The 15773-nt window shown below is 36.4% G+C and overlaps 1 long non-coding RNA gene across 2 annotated transcripts; it reads left to right on the forward strand.

Annotated features, from left to right (window-relative positions):
- The first annotated feature begins 437 nt into the window (after positions 1-437).
- LOC133391377 (uncharacterized) lies at positions 438-8343 on the forward strand. Of its 2 annotated transcripts, none has more exons than XR_009764882.1 (2): positions 438-937; positions 7197-8343. It is a non-coding gene; the product is annotated as an uncharacterized LOC133391377 (long non-coding RNA). The 2 variants fall into 2 exon arrangements; XR_009764881.1 differs by having other exon boundaries at positions 438-933.
- The last annotated feature ends 7430 nt before the right edge of the window (positions 8344-15773 follow it).

Below are 15773 nucleotides of genomic sequence, written 5' to 3' on the forward strand. Positions count from 1 at the left end.
CAGGTTAATCGCAGAGAGAGTGAGATAGCGAGATGAGATACATCCGTTCGTACGGAAGTGTCAAAATAGGAGGCCCAGTCAGACAAATCGGACTTAATTTACCCCTATCTTACCGCTAAATTACAGGTAATTTAAGAGTAATTTAATGGTAAATTAGCAGTCGTTAATTTACCCATTCGAGCAGTTTTTACAGATCCTATTCCTTCCTCTATTTTATTTTTATTTTTTTCGGCCAAATTGTTAATAAATAACACGAAATTTATTATATTACTGTTTAATGGTTATATTCAATATTTTCCTTAACTTATACACACGATTACAATGAATTTTTTTTAGCAAACTCGACTTGAACAGCCGCTTCACCCGGAGAAGGTGATGCACAAATAGCACTAATAAACGCAATTTCTCGACTGTATTTTACATTTAACAGTTTTGAACACACCACCGACGTCTTCTTCCACTAAAAGATCATTAAGACAATACTTTTTGTGTTATTATTTATATCTTTTTACTGCAACAAACGACAACACTTCGTACCGCTAAATTGCTCTTAAATTACTGTTATGACAGACACAAAACTGCTCGAATGGGTAAATTAACAGAAGGCTGTCTGACTGGGGGCTTTTCGAGGAGAGGAAGAAAATCGTCAGTCTTGTAATTGATCTTAGCAAGGATGGATGCAACTACTCGATTGGACAAAATAAAAAGCTGTTATTAATAAAAATAATATTTCGGAAATCACCACAATGGCGCAAGTTGGTACATCGAACGCTTCTGGTGAAAACAATAAAAATGATCAGCGGATTGAGAAAATGGAATCGATACGGAGACCGGCTGTACGTTCGCATCAAACGGTTCATAGATGCATCATTGTTGCCACGGCATTTCAAAGATGGCTGGTGGTGGAATTGTGCGACGAAATGACGAAAATTGGTATGTACGTTCCTTGTTTTCTTTGCTTCTTGTGACGGAGTGGAAGTTTCATTGTTTTAGTGCAGTTTTGAAAACGGATCGGTTTGTGTTTGATGGTAAAGAATTGTTAAATTTGCATGCGGTACTGCTTCTAGGGAGACGAAGCACGGCAAACAAAAGATTATTTTGACATTTGGAGTTGATCGCACAGTTGTGATGTTAATGGTCATAATCCGATCATGCAAATTGATCACTATGGTAAAACAAGAGTTCAAATCTTAAAAAAAGTCAAAAAAAAAAACAAAACAAAAATGTGTTAAATAACGGAAATTGAAATTATTGCCTATTGAAACAATTGAAATTAAGCCTATGGTAAGGTTAAAATTGTACTAAAGAATTGATCAACGCCTCTGAATGGGATATTTGAAATATGGCTAGAGTGCCTACTTGCTCACTCGAGAGCGACATATGAACGCATCTGTTTTTGAAAAATGTATACATACAAACCATGGACGCCTCTGGGCGGGCTAGAAGAAGTAATAATAAATAAATTAACAAATATTAAACACTAAATAACTAACTAATAACTAATCACAGAATCAAATAAAATGTTCAAATTCAATGACGCCTCTGGCAGGCCTATATTTGCAATGCAGAACAAACCCCTGGACGCCTCTTAGAAGGATACATGCAGAAATAATAAATAAAATAATAGTTCAAACAATATTAATACTGTTAAATGAACCACAATGAATAATTTCAACAAAAAAAAAAAAGATTAAATACAATGACGCCTCTGGAAGGGCTATACTTGTAATAAAAAAAAAAAAACAAAACCATGGTCGCCTCTAGGATGGTTACATGAAGTGAGAATTTGTTATACAATGACGCCTCTGGGAGGGCTATACTTGTTATAACGAACTAAATCATGGACGCCTCTGGGAGGGCTACATGTATTGATACTTAATTTAAAAAAGAGAAACAATATTAAGACTGAAAATTTAACAAGAATAAATAAGTCAAAAAAATGGTAAAAGACAATGTCGCCACCGAGAGGGCTCTACTTGCAATAAAGAACAAAACCATGGACGTCTCTGGGAGGGCTACATGAAGTAAAAAAAAAAAGTTATACAATGACGCCTCTGGGAGGGCTATACTTGTTATAACGAACTAAATCATGGACGCCTCTGGGAGGGCTACATGTAGTTATACTTAAAAAATGAAAGAAACCATATTAAGACTCAAAAATTAACAAGAATAAATAAGTCAAAAATGGTGAAAGACAATGACGCCTCTAAGAGGACTCTACTTGCCATAAAGAACAAAACCATGGACGCCTCTGGGAGGGCTACATGAAGTAAAAAAAAATAGTTATACCATGACGCCTCTGGGAGGGCTATACTTGTTATAACAAATTAAATCATGGACGCCTCTGGGAGGGCTACATGTAGTTATACTTAAAAAAATGAAAGAAACAATATTAAGACCGAAAATTAATAAGAATAAATAATCAAAAAATGGTAAAAGCCAATGACGTCTCTGAGAGGGCTCTACTTGCAATAAAGAACAAAACCATGGACGCCTCTGGGAGGGCTACATGAAGTAAAAAAAAAATAGTTATACAATGACGCCTCTGGGAGGGCTATACTTGTTATAACGAACTAAATCATGGACGCCTCTGGGAGGGCTACATGTAGTTATACTTAAAAAATGAAAGAAACCATATTATGACTCAAAAATTAACAAGAATAAATAAGTCAAAAATGGTGAAAGACAACGACGCCTCTAAGAGGACTCTACTTGCCATAAAGAACAAAACCATGGACGCCTCTGGGAGGGCTACATGAAGTAAAAAAAATAGTTATACAATGACGCCTCTGGGAGGGCTATACTTGTTATAACAAATTAAATCATGGACGCCTCTGGGAGGGCTACATGTAGTTATACTTAAAAAAATGAAAGAAACAATATTAAGACCGAAAATTAATAAGAATAAATAATCAAAAAATGGTAAAAGCCAATGACGTCTCTGAGAGGGCTCTACTTGCAATAAAGAACAAAACCATGGACGCCTCTGGGAGGGCTACATGAAGTAAAAAAAAAAAATAGTTATACAATGACGCCTCTGGGAGGGCTATACTTGTTATAACGAACTAAATCATGGACGCCTCTGGGAGGGCTACATGTAGTTATACTTAAAAATGAAAGAAACCATATTATGACTCAAAAATTAACAAGAATAAATAAGTCAAAAATGGTGAAAGACAACGACGCCTCTAAGAGGACTCTACTTGCCATAAAGAACAAAACCATGGACGCCTCTGGGAGGGCTACATGAAGTAAAAAAAAATAGTTATACAATGACGCCTCTGGGAGGGCTATACTTGTTATAACAAATTAAATCATGGACGCCTCTGGGAGGGCTACATGTAGTTATACTTAAAAAAATGAAAGAAACAATATTAAGACCGAAAATTAATAAGAATAAATAATCAAAAAATGGTAAAAGCCAATGACGTCTCTGAGAGGGCTCTACTTGCAATAAAGAACAAAACCATGGACGCCTCTGGGAGGGCTACATGAAGTAAAAAAAAATAGTTATACAATGACGCCTCTGGGAGGGCTATACTTGTTATAACAAATTAAATCATGGACGCCTCTGGGAGGGCTACATGTAGTTATACTTAAAAAAATGAAAGAAACAATATTAAGACCGAAAATTAATAAGAATAAATAATCAAAAAATGGTAAAAGCCAATGACGTCTCTGAGAGGGCTCTACTTGCAATAAAGAACAAAACCATGGACGCCTCTGGGAGGGCTACATGAAGTAAAAAAAAATAGTTATACAATGACGCCTCTGGGAGGGCTATACTTGTTATAACAAATTAAATCATGGACGCCTCTGGGAGGGCTACATGTAGTTATACTTAAAAAAATGAAAGAAACAATATTAAGACCGAAAATTAATAAGAATAAATAATAAAAAAATGGTAAAAGCCAATGACGTCTCTGAGAGGGCTCTACTTGCAATAAAGAACAAAACCATGGACGCCTCTGGGAGGGCTACATGAAGTAAAAAAAAAAAAATAGTTATACAATGACGCCTCTGGGAGGGCTATACTTGTTATAACGAACTAAATCATGGACGCCTCTGGGAGGGCTACATGTAGTTATACTTAAAAATGAAAGAAACCATATTATGACTCAAAAATTAACAAGAATAAATAAGTCAAAAATGGTAAAAGCCAATGACGTCTCTGAGAGGGCTCTACTTGCAATAAAGAACAAAACCATGGACGCCTCTGGGAGGGCTACATGAAGTAAAAAAAAAAAAATAGTTATACAATGACGCCTCTGGGAGGGCTATACTTGTTATAACAAATTAAATCATGGACGCCTCTGGGAGGGCTACATGTAGTTATACTTAAAAAAATGAAAGAAACAATATTAAGACCGAAAATTAATAAGAATAAATAATCAAAAAATGGTAAAAGCCAATGACGTCTCTGAGAGGGCTATACTTGCAATAAAGAACAAAACCATGGACGCCTCTGGGAGGGCTACATGAAGTAAAAAAAAATAGTTATACAATGACGCCTCTGGGAGGGCTATACTTGTTATAACAAATTAAATCATGGACGCCTCTGGGAGGGCTACATGTAGTTATACTTAAAAAAATGAAAGAAACAATATTAAGACCGAAAATTAATAAGAATAAATAATCAAAAAATGATAAAAGCCAATGACGTCTCTGAGAGGGCTCTACTTGCAATAAAGAACAAAACCATGGACGCCTCTGGGAGGGCTACATGAAGTAAAAAAAAAATAGTTATACAATGACGCCTCTGGGAGGGCTATACTTGTTATAACAAATTAAATCATGGACGCCTCTGGGAGGGCTACATGTAGTTATACTTAAAAAAATGAAAGAAACAATATTAAGACCGAAAATTAATAAGAATAAATAATCAAAAAATGGTAAAAGCCAATGACGTCTCTGAGAGGGCTCTACTTGCAATAAAGAACAAAACCATGGACGCCTCTGGGAGGGCTACATGAAGTAAAAAAAAAAATAGTTATACAATGACGCCTCTGGGAGCACTACATATAGAAATAATAAAAAATATTGAAAGAAATATTATTGATGCTGTAAGACGTACCAGGATTACATAATTTACATTATATTCATCTGAGTTTGCTTGAATATCACATTTCAAACATTGAACTAAAACATGGACTAGGAGGACTAGAGGAGAAACTTCTAGAGTTACTGATTTAACGTACAAACACGATACATAGAGTGGATATGGGTTCATCCATTGAGGTTTTATTAATGCGATCCATAGTAGCAATTGTGGCTTTGCTCGAGATGGTTTACTTTAGACATCTTTTTTGGGTAGGAATATTGTTGGAATTGGACTGAAATAATTCTATATTTAGCCGTAAATTGATCGCATATTGAATATATTCCTACGATGAACATGAAAAATTATATATTTTAAGTTGATATTTTGTAAAGAAAGCATCTTTCATTTAACCTTGAATCCAAACGGGATGGATTTTTGCAATGTTACCCAGTTGATGGTCAATAATCATAATTAAAAAAAAAACTTTAAAATGTATGAAATTATTTTTTAATCTATTTATCCTTGAATTGTCATCAAAAATTATGGCAGATATTTTAATTAATATTGAGAATAGGTAATGGCAAAGAAAAATGTTTAACATCCAGAGATCGGTAACTACTAATAAGGCCTTTACAGAATCGCTTACTGGCATTACCGTGGACAAATTAAGAATATACAGTTTTGAGATCTTTTCTAAGATGAACTGGAATTGAAAGAGCTGTGAAACAACCAATAGAAATTAGGCAAATTGAAGAGCCAGTTAGAGTCACTATAGTATTCACCTTACCGGTGCAGAACTTGTCTAAATAGTTGTTTCAGCAAGGTAATCACAATAAGACTCTGGAGATAGAGTTGATGGCTGGCTAATAATTTTCAAGTGTTTGACAAAACAATCAGACTACTCAATCGATAAAATATAACGTTAATTAAAATATAATTCAAGAACAAAGAATAATATAAACTTCTTAACATCTAGTAAAAGATAACAGTTATTGACACAACATTATTGAAATATTAATTAAAATTAATGAAATGAATTGAGACAACAAAAGAATAGTCTACAAGGGATTCGTAGTTTTCGCTTACAACAAAGCTAATAGATATAAAGGGGTTGCTGAATAACTGTCTGTTCGTCAATCCTATGGTGAAAATATTGGAATATCAATGAAAATTTCCTAAAAATAATGTGCAAGTAGATGCTATCTAAGAAGTAGTTCTTCTTTTTTTTGTGTTTATATACCAGATTATAAACATCATACAATGTACAAAGAAGGACGTGGATTCTGGTTTAACTAGGGTATATGATCGAACGCGGCGCATATAATTTATTTTTTTAGATGTTTAAATGCAATGGAACCTTAAATGGAGCAATACAGAAATGAGAATAACACTAGTGTTATGGGCCAACCTGATGATCCCGTAGATCGCTACCGAGGACACTCATCGGGCGTAGATCGAAGTGTGTGTGCGATCTATCGGGAGGTCAGCGAACGCGCGCTCGGCACGATGCGTGAGTGCCGATCGAGGAGAAAGATATGGCGCGCGCTTGAGAAAGGTCGTGGAACAAAGTGGTAGCAAAATTGTTTACGAGTTATTAATAATAAACAAAGACTTTCCAATCCCATCGTTTTGAAGGAAGTAACGCGTTAACGTTTCTTAGCGTTCTTCGAAAGAAAACGAAAATATAACAACTAGTAAAGCACATAACGAACGAGGTTGCTTTAGATAAAAATGTTGATGACTAAAATAATTTAGAGAGAGGCATAGATTCGAAAACTAGAACAAATTTAGAGAAAATTTACATATAATAGATTACCAGGTTTAAACTGTACCTGTGCCCTCAAGTAATGAGTAGGATAATGATTTAGAGTATCAACAGATGTGAATTAGTTTTATTAAAAATATATTGAGTGTAGTATGCCATATTGCCTGCACCTAACCCGACGTTAGCTAATGAACAACAAAATTGTTCAAATACAAAGAGGACAGGGAATTCCAACACGAATGGAAACAAAACTAGTATCTTTTTCCACAACGACTTCGTAGTAAAAATAAATGATTACAAGCGGAATGGTTACAGCTAACAGACATCGAAAAATCACATTTTTCAATATAACGTATCAATAAAAACTACAGTTTATATTGTATATTACAGATATAAAAGATCTACTCCGATGACAATAGCAGAAGAATGAAAAATCGACAAGAACAGCAAGCTTCAACGGAAATTGAATATTTACTGCGATACATAGAACCAGGAAGAACGGACCAAAATAGAGGAAACCAGGAACCAAAATAACGTTAACAGAAACGAATTGTATTAGAAAATTCATATGTTCATAATCCACGTTATCCTTTCTTTTCAGTAAGGACAGCCAAATAAAGTTTGGAAAATTGACACCGACATCACGTCTTCACGATGGAAGGATAGCAACAACATTTTATTATGAAGACATAATGGAGCAATGCGGGGGCAGCACAAGGATCATGAATTCAAAAATAAGACTCATGGATATACAACAAGATAGAGATTTTCAAGAATTCAAGGAAATATGTCATGACTATTATACGGCTTTTTGCAAGATCAGCGCCATATTCGGGAAAACGAAGTCAGGATTGATGTAAATGGCGGACATTGTTACTGATTTTATCATCTATTACAAAACCAAAAATCACGAAAATAACAAAAAAACAACTTCAGGCAAATTGAGGAAGCAAAATTTTCCTTATAGGAAAATAAGGAAATAGCAGCAGAAGGTAGTATTTTTTATTATATATTTCATATAATCTTTACGAGATTACTATGGTCTGGGTTACTCATAAAAACCAAGGCCATAGAATCATGAACAAAATCAAAGTTATCGCAAGATATACGTAGTCTAAAAAGTAAAGTAGATTAAATTTAAGCAAGAGATTAAACTGAAGAATAATATTCTACAAACCCATATTCGGAAACTACAACTACTAAAACATAAAGAGTAGGGGAGGAGAAGAATGTAGGGATCGAGAGCAGGAAGGAAAATAAATATATATCATAGATTCGAATAGTGCAAGTAACAACCATTTCATGATGATCAGATAATCAGATAATCAGATAGGAACATACAAATATAAGTTTATTAAGTAGAAGATGAAAACAGTTACGATAGAATAGCGATTAACGAAAAGTATCGGTGCATTCAAAATAAAAATCAGGTTAATCGCAGAGAGAGTGAGATAGCGAGATGAGATACATCCGTTCGTACGGAAGTGTCAAAATAGGAGGCTTTTCGAGGAGAGGAAGAAAATCGTCAGTCTTGTAATTGATCTTAGCAAGGATGGATGCAACTACTCGATTGGACAAAATAAAAAGCTGTTATTAATAAAAATAATATTTCGGAAATCACCACAGGGTTTAGCAGTTTCTTCTCTGTGTCAGTGTAGTAAGCGAATCATTATAGAGATGGCGCTAGTGTTTAACGTATTTTCATTTGAAATAAGGAGACAACTTATGTAGATCATTTTGTTCGAAGTGTCATGTCGGTTTGTCGGTGGTTACATTAGTAAGGGTGCAAAACCAGTATATAAACAAGCGAAGATGGCGGCAAGCTATCTGTTCTCCTTGAATCAAAAAGTTGAAATATTTCGAAGAGAACCCGTTACAGCCTCGAAAGTTTCGGTTGAAATCTTTATTCGCCTTCTAAGGCCTTAAATGCCTTCTGAATGCCTTCAAAGCCGTTTAATGCTGATAGGGAATGTATGAGTCGTTTGCCGTCTGCTAAACGAAGTCTTTCTATATTCCGTTTAGGTAGAGAACTTGAGTCGTTTAGAAGCCGTTTAGTGGTCGTTTAGTGGATTTCTGGCACTTGGGTTCAGTCAGAATCATATCTTATAATTACAGGCGGTCCCCGAGATACACGGTTATTGGGGACCGAAAACGGCCGCAAAATACCGCGTATCTCGAATTTCCGCGTAAGTCGAATCTCGTGATTTCCAGCCAAAATATCACTAATTTTCGTGCAATTTTGCAAGTAGGGGGTGGTTTTAGCCACCAAATTAATTATTTGATATGTTTCTAATGAATTGAACAGTTTTAAACCTTTTTAAATGATATTTTACATTCGATCAATACGGAAATTATTTGGTATTTCACAATGGATGTGTCAAATCAGTACAATTTGCTCAAAGAACTGTCAAATTTTGAATACCGCGTATCTCCGAATCCGCGTATAAGAGGTACCGTGTATCTCGGGGACCGCCTGTAATTAAGTGGCTAAAACCACCCCTCACTTTGAAAATTATAAGAAAATTAGTGATATTTTATCCTGGAAAGCACAAGGTTCGACTTACGCGGAAATTCGAAATACGCGGTATTTTGCGGCCGTTTAAGCAGAGCGAAGGAAAATGTGATATGCGGAGCAAAGTAAGGCGGCGCTCTAGCAGCAATCGAACACGACATAAGACACGAACAAACCCATATAATCATATGGAGGTGCACTGTGAGACACAAACAAACAAACAAGTCAAACCTCGAGTCGAACATGTCAGTTGATTCTCTCTGTGATGTTCGATAACCACCTGTGCTGTGAGTACCTTGGCTGTCAAACGCTTCACAGCTGCAGTAGATAGAATTCAATGCGGGACATTTTCAAGTTTTTTTTTACGTAGTTTGTCTCTTTTTCTTCTTAAAATTGCGTACAAAATATTTAGAATAGCTATCAATAATATTTGCAATGCTTCACAATCAATTATAACATCAAATATACAGGTTTGAAACGTATAAAACTATTACGTGTACACAATGCATGTGTTTTGGCATGGACGTTAGTTTACATTTTTCAATAATAAATTTTTAATGATTTTTATGTTATTTTTGATATGAATAACTAGTAAATTATTTGTTGAATCTTCCCCCTGCAGATGGATGTTCATTTAAACTATGAAAATGCTTCATTTTCGAGATGATAAGATAGGCATAGTGCAGTGCATCATGACAGGTCTATAAGACATCGAACAGCTGACAGAGCACCTATCGAACAGAGTCGTGTTTGTTTGTCTCGTTCGATTGGTCCCAGAGCGCCGCCTAAATACACGTGCGTTCGGTTCAGTTAACAAAAGCAAAGAGAAATATATTCTGTCAGATTGACATATTGGTGTATGGTGTCATTTGTTGTGCAGGGTTCTTCGGTGTACAACTACGTCGTTCTATGTTTGTCCGTTAACACCGTTTGCGGTCCCCATGAACCGTGTATCTCGGGGACCGCCTGTAAGGCTAAAACCAACTTCGATCATAGGAAGTCAGATTCGGTCAAACTATCTGGATAGGACTATGCCCTTCCTACATTAATCGAATTTAAGAAGTTTAGTTTACCCAAGCGCCACAGATTAAGCTTAAACGACTGGAAATTCGAATATCCATAGAAAAAAAACGAAAGCTCTCTAGCTTCATTGGTTTGCTCAATAGATGGCGTATTACAACTCATCATTATATATTGCTGTCCTTTTCTTGCAATGTGTTTCGCCAAGTTTCATCTCTAATCATGACCTATATATCCTTCTAACTTTCTGAGCAAAAATCTATATGAATGGTCGTGTGGTCAGATTCGTGGGTACCAACGACCATTACTCAAATCTCACTTGCTTCAGTGCTGGTGGTTTCCGTTGGAGTTTAGTACAGTGGAGCGCCGTTTATCCGGGTACTTTTTATCCGGCTTTCCGTTTATCCGTGCTGTTGAGAAATGACAGTTCAATATAAAAGTGACATTGGGTTATGAGGAGGATATTTGAAAAAGCGGTTATAAGAGCAGATTGTCATAACTGAAAACACTATAATTCATGGCAAATTTTAAATATACTCTTTGAAAAAACATGAAGTTAGTAAAAACTGGGTTATTTTTATCAAAAAATAAGAAAAATTTCCAAAAAATAATCAGGAATTGGTAATAAAATATATCATTTGACTCATTATCTTTGTTATTCGCTCATCCGGGCAAACTCAAGTCCCGAGAAGCCCGGATAAACGGCGCTCCACTGTATTTAAACAATCGTATCGCCGTTCTAGTTCTAGTGATGCATAACTTCAATGCGAAACCATACAACAGTACAGAGGAAATGAGAAAGCTCTCCTCCAAGCGATGAAGCTCAACTGGTTGGGGTATCCCACCAACAGAGAGCGCCACCAGCTTTTTTGCTATTTTTAGAATGCATCCGTTTCGTTTAGGTAGAGAACTTGAGTCGTTTAGAAGCCGTTTAGTGGTCGTTTAGTGGATTCGTGGCACTTGGGTTTGTGGTGATCGATTCAGGGCGGTGGCAACGCTCATCGGATGCGATTTTATCGGACGCGATTTATATGGGATTTGACAGATAACGTCGGACGACGAAATCGCACGTCCGACGTTATCTGTCAAAACCCATATAAATCTCGTCCGATAAAATCGCATCCGATGAGCGTTGCCACGGGCCTCAGTCGTTAACCCACCAAATTTTAGAACAATCGGAGCTGCCAGTTCCGATCCGATGTATTGACCTTGCCCAACCTTACCCACCTTTTCCAAATAAAAAAAACTTTGTGGAAAAGTTTGGTCAAGGGTTGGCTAAGGTCAATATGCTGAACAGGATTTTAACTCCTCGATTGATTAAATTCATTCACTTACATCACAGCATAACTTCGGCAATATTATTAGTCTATAAACTATGCACTGACCAGCGAAATGGAAGAGTTCATTCGCAAGTAAACAAACACACGCATCCGCATCTTACACAAATATGTTTCACAACAAAAGAACTTTAACACACAAGCTTCATTGCTTTCTTTGCACAATTAAACACATTTTGGAGTGATACATGTTGAGCAAATGAATCACCCGTGCATAAAAAAACTGACTTTACAAACATTCAAGTACCGCTTCTGTAGATGTGTGGTTTAACCCTATTCCAGGCAACCGGCTACCCGGGTAGCCAAATCGATTTTGATTGGTCATTTCTCTGATTCTAGGAATCCGATTGACTTGAAATTTGGAATATGTGTGTAATTCATAGCCATCTTTTACTGAAATTTTTCGTAGAATTTTTTGAGTATAATTAACCTGTTTTTTAGAATTAAATTTTTCAATACCCATATTCCAGGCAACCGGGCTACCCGGGTAGCCAGCAACTTTGGAAGCTTATAACTTTTGAATGCGTAATCCAATATTGATGCAATATTCTGATGAAAATTAAAAAAACTAATGCAGTTTCTATAACTGTGCATAGATTGGTTCAACTCGCTACCGTTTTTTAGTTATAGCTTTTCAAAGTTGGCAGGATTTTTTTGAAAATAATTACAAAATGTGAAAAATGTTTTTTTCAATACTTTACAAAATTTTCACAGCCAAATGGCTCCAAAAGCTTTGAGAACTGTATGTTACACGTATTGTATAAATTTTTCAGAATTTTTCTATGAGCCATAAAAAAGATAAAGTAGTTTTGATTTGAATAAAAACCGTTACAATACAGTGGGCATAATAATTTTATAAAATGCACATCTGCGACAAATGAAAAACTTGATAAAATGGTCTCTATTGGTAAGTTATGTTGATTATATATTGTGAAGACACTGAAATAAAACTATAAGTGTGAAGTTTATTTGATGTTGGTGTCTTTCTACCAGCAAGGGTAATAATGTAACGGTTTTTATTCAAATGGAAACTCCTTTATCTTTTTTATTGCTCATAGAAAAATTCTGAAAAATTTATACAATACGTGTAACATACAGTTCTCAAAGCTTTTGGAGCCATTTGGCTGTGAAAATTTTGTAAAGTACTGAAAAAAATATTTTTCACATTTTGTAATTATTTTCAAAAAAATCCTGCCAACTTTGAAAAGCTATAACTAAAAAACGGTAGCGAGTTGAACCAATCTATACACAGTTATAGAAACTGCATTAGTTTTTTTAATTTTCATCAGAATATTGCACCAATATTGAATAACGCATTCAAAAGTTATAAGCCTCCAAAGTCGCTGGATACCCGGGTAGACCGGTTGCCTGGAATATGATGTACAGGCGGTCCCCGAGATACACGGTACCTCTTATACGCGGATTCGGAGATACGCGGTTTTCAAAATTTGACAGTTCTTTGAGTAAATTGTACTGATTTGACACATCCATTGTGAAATACCAAATAATTTCCGTATTGATCGAATGTAAAATACAGGCGGTCCCCGAGATACACGGTTATTGGGGACCGAAAACGGCCGCAAAATACCGCGTATCTCGAATTTCCGCGTAAGTCGAATCTCGTGATTTCCAGCCAAAATATCTCTAATTTCCGTGCAATTTTGCAAGTAGGGGGTGGTTTTAGCCACCAAATTAATTATTTGATATGTTTCTAATGAATTGAACAGTTTTAAACCTTTTTAAATGGTATTTTACATTCGATCAACACGGAAATTATTTGGTATTTCACAATGGATGTGTCAAATCAGTACAATTTGCTCCAAGAACTGTCAAATTTTGAAAACCGCGTATCTGCGAATCCGCGTAAAAGAGGTACCGTGTATCTCGGGGACCGCCTGTACCATTTAAAAAGGTTTAAAACTGTTCAATTCATCAGAAACATATCAAATAATTAATTTGGGGGCTAAAACCACCCCCTACTTGCGAAATTGCACGAAAATTTGTGATATTTTGGCTGGAAATCACGAGATTCGACTTACGCGGAAATTCGAGATACGCGGTATTTTGCGGCCGTTTTCGGTCCCCAATAACCGTGTATCTCGGGGATCGCCTGTATTTTTGGTTGCCAGTGACAGGGTTAACCCACCAAACTGACAGTTTTTTGGCTTTGTTCGATGCAACTGGATTTTTAGTACAGGAAATTGGTGGCATTTTCGGTATCTTGGTTATTTGGGCACGCCCGGATATGCGAATAACACGGATAATGAGTCAAATGATATATTTTGTACCCAATTCCTGATTAAGTTGTGGAAAATTCGCTTATTTTTTGATAAAAATAACCCAGTTTTTATTACCTTCATGTTTGCTCAACGAGAAAATTTGTAATTTGCCATGAAATATAGTGTTTTTTGTTACGATAATGTGCTCTTTTCACCGCTTTTTCAAATATCCTCCTCACAACGCAATGTCACCTTTGTATTTCAACAGCACGGATAAACGGAAAGCCGGATAAAAGGTATCCTGTATTTTTTTAATGTATTTACACCTGTTTCCATCTACGTTCGAATCTCGTGCCGTTTGCATCGAATCGCAAACCGCCTGCTTCGAATCGCATGCCACTACGATTGAATGCGTGCAACTATAGTTGAATAGCGTGCCAGTACAGTTGAATCACGTTCCACTTTGGTCGAATCATATGCCACTTCGATCGAATCGTGTGCCGCTACCATTGGATTTCTGAAAGCAAGAGCATAGTAAACTGTTTGTTTACGTTTGAAAGCTGTTTCCTTCTTCGCCGACGGCATTTCATTTGTAAAATACTAATACATACACCTGTTTCCATCTACGTTCGAATCTCGTGCCATTTGCATCGAATCGCAAACCGCCTGCTTCGGATCGCATGCCACTACGATCGAATGCGTGCACCCATGGTTGAATCGCGTGCCAGTACGGTTGAATCGCGTTCCACTATGGTCGAATCATATGCCACTACGATCGAATCGTGTGCCGCTACCATTGGATTTCTGAAAGCAAGAGCATAGTAAACTGTTTGTTTACGTTTGAAAGCTGTTTCTTTCTTCGCCGACGGCATTTAGTTTGTAAAATACTAATAAAAGGGAATTCTCTGATTATAGGTAAATCACGAATATTGGTTCAAACCATGGTCCTTTGTTGATGGTAAAATCCATGTTTTCAACTAATATTCGGTGTTCGTTGTTGATGGTAAAATCTATGGTTTAAACCAGGGGCTCCAAACTACGGCCCGCGGGCCGCATGCGGCCCTCAAGTGCTTAAAATGCGGCCCCGATGACTTTGCCAGATTTAGAATAAATATTAGGTTATTTTGACTTTTTCAAAAGAAATTGTATTTTTTTACATTTCTTAGACAAAAATCAAGCTTTAGTAACACGAATCTGTTCAAGTATCGTTAGTATTTTGTTATAAAAATGAGATTTAAACGTTCACTCATCAATTATAGGGAACATCAAATGGCCCTCAACATGGTGATTTTTGAAGCAATGCGGCCCGCGGGCTGAAAAGTTTGGAGGCCCCTGGTTTAAACCAATATTCGTGATTTATCTGTAATCAGAGAATCCCTTTTTATTAGTATTTTACTAGCTAAATACCGTCGGTGAAGATAGAAACAGCTTTCAAACGTAAACAAACCGTTTACTATGCTCTTGCTTTCAGAAATCCAATGGTTGCGGCACACGATTCGATCGTAGTGGCATATGATTCGACCATAGTGGAACGCGATTCGACCGTACTGGCACGCGATTCAACCATGGTTGCACGCATTCGATCGTAGTGGCATGCGATTCGAAGCAGGCGGTTTGCGATTCGATGCAAACGGCACGAGATTCGAACGTAGATGGAAACAGGTGTAAATGGGATTTATTCTCTGATTATAGGTAAACCCCACGAATATTGGTTGAAACCAAGGATTTTAGCATCAACAACGAACACCGAATATTAGTTGAACTTAAGGATTTTACCATCAACATCAGGGGATATTCGTCGATAACAAGGATTTTACGTGTAATCAGTGAATAACTGCCTTTTATTAGTACTATTTTACAAACGAAATGCCGTCGGCGA

Source organism: Anopheles gambiae, chromosome 2, assembly GCF_943734735.2.
Source record: "Anopheles gambiae chromosome 2, idAnoGambNW_F1_1, whole genome shotgun sequence".
Lineage (NCBI taxonomy): Eukaryota > Metazoa > Arthropoda > Insecta > Diptera > Culicidae > Anopheles > Anopheles gambiae.